The sequence below is a fragment of the Mus pahari genome, chromosome 11, assembly GCF_900095145.1.
Source record: "Mus pahari chromosome 11, PAHARI_EIJ_v1.1, whole genome shotgun sequence".
NCBI classification, from domain to species: Eukaryota; Metazoa; Chordata; class Mammalia; order Rodentia; family Muridae; genus Mus; species Mus pahari.
The window spans coordinates 7,588,982-7,593,901 of record NC_034600.1 but is presented as its reverse complement, the minus strand read 5'-3'; positions in this window follow the sequence as shown (position 1 = coordinate 7,593,901).

Below are 4,920 nucleotides of genomic sequence, written 5' to 3'. Positions count from 1 at the left end.
ACATGGTGGGACTCATGGCTCTAGCTGCATATGTAGCAGAGGATGGCCTAGTCAGACATCAGTGGGAGGAGAGGCCCTTGGTCCTGTGCAGACTCGATGCCCCAGTGTAGGGAATGCCAGGACACAGGAGTGGGTGGGTTGGTGAGCAGGGGAAGGGGGATGGGATAGGGAGTTTTTGGAGAGGAAATAAGAAAAGAGGATAAAATTTGAAATGTAAATACAGAAAATATCTAATAAAAAAAGAAATCTCCCGTCACTGTGAATTATGAGCATTAATATGCTGGTTTTACAGGAACTCAAAGAAAGGGTTTTGTTTTTCACTATTGCTCAGACAGTAAGGATGATCATAATAAAGATAATAAATATTTGTTGAAAATTTACTATTTGACAAGCACATTCCTAGGCCCACTTTTTGTGGATCATCTCAATGTCAATAGTTGTTTCTAGCTACTCTTAATATCTTAAAATGTCTTCCTTTTTCCAAATGAGTAAGGGTTTAAGGAAATTTAAGTAAGTTTTCCTGGTTGTTCAGCTAGTAAATGGTAGTGTCAGACACATAGTCCCTAAATTGTTCTTTTGGTCCCTTTGAGATGTGTTTGGCTAAATGCTAGTATTCGAGTGTAGTTAATGCTCAAATGTAATGAAGGTATTTTGAGGACATGACTCAAGCCCATCTTCTGTTGGCGTTAGTAAGAGAGGTTATCCTAGTTTATCTTCAGGGGTCTGACTCAATCACTTGAAAGGCCTTTAGGACAGAGCTGACAGGAGGAAATGCTCTCTGTAGACTAGATTTCAGCTGCTGGAGGCCTCTAGCCTGCTCTTTCTGCTGACTTCCACTGCCTTTCAGATTTGCTTCATCAGCCCCACATTTTCATTCGCTGAGTTTATAAACAAGTGTGCCAACACTGAAGTCTTTGTTATTGTTTTGGCTTTTGAGTGTATCTCAGGCTAGACTGAAACTCATAATCCTTTCCCCAGTCATTGTTGGGACTGTAGGTATATACAGCCACACACAGATTATAGTGTCTTAGTCAGACATCTCCCACAGGATCCAGCTCTGTGCTTGTGCACTGACTGACACATTTGTCTAAGTTCAAAGCTCAAGCAATAATTAGAATTCTGTACTCATCTCTGTGTATAGCAAATTAGGAATTTGAACTCCAGTCCTCTGTGCACATGCTTTTGAGTCACATGTTGCACTTAACACACCATGTCTCATCCTGCTAAATTTTACATTTTGTGCAGTCTAACATGATAAGTACTGTGAAGGACACCAGGATTTAACCTCACTTTCCCTGTACTGTGCACACACACTGAACACAACCCTATTGTCAAAGTCACTGTCACCTCTCCTTTACATTTGGTCAAATGTGGTCATTCACTTTGTCATGATTTCCTCTCACCTTTCTTTATTAATGTTTTACTTTTAGACTTTAAGAGTTTAGAACTTAACGTTGCCTATCTTGTCTGTGGTTTGAGATCATCCAGGTAATTTAAACTCCAGTGACAGAGGAAGAGGATGTCTCCAGGCATCTCTGAAGCTAAACTTAGCTGTTGTAATCAGGACTATAGTCCTTCTAGGGTGGACCTCTGGCAAATATTGGCAAGTCAAGTTCCCCAAATTTGAATTTTCCTAATGAATATAGTTGGGTTTAGAGATGTGGCTTGCCACAGATAAATCCTAATTCCAAGGTGAAAATGCTATAGAAGAGCCAATTTGGGGTGTCAATTAAAGGATGGATCTCCCAAACAATGCTTTTTGGCTTTCACCATCTTTACTTGTATTTTTCTTCTTAAGTAAAATACATTTTAAAAAGATTTCTCTAATCTCACCTCAACCAGTGTCAAAATAAATTCTGTGCTAAAAAAGGTAAGAGTGCCTCTCTGGACTTCCTTATAACTTAACAAGCACATTTTTAATTGTTAAAATTCCAGTTAATACTTTTATTTACTATGGTCTCAAGTTTCACATTCTTAGATATCTTGCTGATAATAAAAGCAAATAGTAGTTTGTAAGGCATGTGGATTTATTGCCAAGAGTCAAGAAGGCTTTGTTTTGGAGCACTAGAAAAAAGACTCGTTTTATTTTTTATTATCACTATAAATAATAATTTTATTAAATAATAATTTTATTAATATTATTCAAGTAAAGATAAGGAAAATACATGCAAAACAGTTGGATTCTTATATTAGCATTGATCAGTCAAAGTGGATTTAATTGTTTTGGACATAGTTAGAGATTGCAAATTCAATTATATTTAAATGGATCAAAACTCTATGAGCTTATAAAATATGGAGGTTAAAAATGTATAGTAGAGTTTATATTGAGAGCATTCTATCAGATCAAAACATTCACCTTGTTTTGAACTGTCTTAGAACGACTGTGAAAGCCACGGTGCTTTTGTAGGCTTACTTCGAGTACTGGTTACCTGCCCTGGCTCAGTGCACTGCCTGAGTGGGAAGTAGAGACTGAAGAAGGGACTAAACGTAAAACCACACCCCAGTTACATACTCCAGCTAGACTCCACTTTTGAATCTTTCTTTCCTTTTCTTTATCACTATTTTTAAAAAAGATAGGGTCTCTATATGTAGTTCTGGTTGCCCTGGAACTTACTACATAGATCTGGCTGGCCTTACAGAGATCTCACTATGTCCACCTGACTGGCCTCTTATTACATCCCAAAATATTGCCAAAAGCTAATGAGCAAGTGTTGATCACATGAGGAACATTTTATTCTCAAATTGCAATATAGCACATAGTTTCTGATCCACTTTTATCTAATTAGTGTATACAATTATTATGTTTGTTTGGACACATGATGCCTGATAAATAACAAAGGGAAATACTTCTGTATATGCATGATATTTTTTTTCTTATTCACATACATTTCTCTTTACACTGTGACTGCCCTAAGAGAGCAAGCTGAGATTCAGAGGCGAGATAGGGAAGTCTTTGTTTCTTTTAGCCAATCTTGGCCAGTTAGACACGTTTACTTTAGTGACAAAATGACTGAAATCATTGGAATGGAATCATTAAAGCAGGAAAACCAAAGGAAAATTCCAACACACACATTTTTACCAGTTACCACCACCCAAGAACTGCTGTATAGTTTCTAACCTGCAGGGAAGCTGGGTTACCTGACTCTTATTTAGTCTATTTTTTAAAACTAATAACCATGAAATTCCTGTTCAAGAAACTTTTACAGTTTAACTTTCACAGGAAGAATAAACACTAAAAGATATAACTATATTTAGCTATATATAACTATATATTTAAAACAAATACATGTTTAATGAAAAGATATATCAAAAGGAAAGATGCCTCTTATTACATCAGAACTTTAATGCTTTTGAGTAAAGAGAATGAAGAAACTCTTTCACTAGGGAAACACCTACCATTTGCTGAACATATGATTCTTATCAGTTGCTATGCTAAATACTTAATATAAAAGGAATGTGAGTGTGTCTATAGTGAATTGATTTTACCTGTATCACCTGTGTATAGAGTATTATACTTATGCAGTGAGTGTGTATGTAGTGAATTGATTTTACCTGTATCACCTGTGTATAGAGGTAGTATACTTATGCACAGAGGGAAATATTTTTAGCATTTGAAGACTGTGATGGCTATCCCTTGATGACATCTGGAATGAACTACAATTCAGAAATGGAGGGCACACCTGGGATCCAGATCGTGAGGCTGGAAGACACAGGTTTCAGACCCTGATGTTGACTTGGATGACAAACACATTTGATCCAGACCTTGAGGCATGGCGACCATGAAAAGTTTATGCCCAGATAATGTAGTATACACCTTTAATCCCAGGAGACTAAGGCAAACAGAGTTCAAGGCCAGCCTGGGACAGAGCAAATTCCAAATCCAGGCATGGTGGTAAACACCTTTAATTTGGGCCATACCTTCTACTGGAGGTCTACATGAGGACATTGGAAGAAGCAAGGCTCATTATCTGCTCCATACTTGCCAGTACCTCTGTTGGAATCTACTTCTTCAGGATTCCAGATTATACAGAAGATCAGCAGAAACAACTAGCCTTTTGGAACTGAGCAACTACTAGATTTTTGGACTTCCTATTCATAGCTACCCATTGTTGGGTTAGTTGGACTGCACACTGTAAGTCATTCCAATAATTCCTTTAATATATAGATACATTCCATAGAGAACCCTGAATAATAGAGGGACACAGCAAATGTGATATTAAGATTTTTTATTTGCATATGAAGAAGTAATGCTGAGAGCAACTAACTTGGCAAAGCCAGAGATAGAAAAGGGTAGAACCAAAGTTTTTATCTAGGTTTGCTAGATTTTATTACCTATTATATTGAGGTTGATATAATTTCTAGGACCCTCAATCACAAGATAATACTGGTTTAAACATTCAGATCCTTTTTTAAAAATTTAAATTAGGGTTTTGAGTGAATATCAAAATAAATACTAATAAAGGCAATCATCAAGCTTTTAGCATCTCAATGGTTAAAATAACTGTAAGAAGATTAGTCTGCATTTTGAATATTTACTATACTTGATTCACATTATTTTTATTTTTTATTTTTTATTTTTTTTTACTAGACAATTAAGCAAACTTTTATTGAAGCTTACATTGTGGTACAGAAATACATTTCAGCTGATAAAAGTCCAACACCAACAAAGAGAAATTATGGCACCAAAACTTCCCCACCTATAATTAGACTAGATCACTAGTTTACCTACAGTTGTTCTAGGCTTTGTTCCACACAAACCTATGCAATTCTCAACATTAGGATTAATTTAAGATGGGGAAATCAGACCTCAAGCCAAAATCTACTGGGTTACAAAATCCAGCTTAACTAAGCACTGGTCCTCCAAATAGCAATTCATAATAGGTGCTGTGCTCATTACAGAGCCAGTCAGGAAAAGGTGAC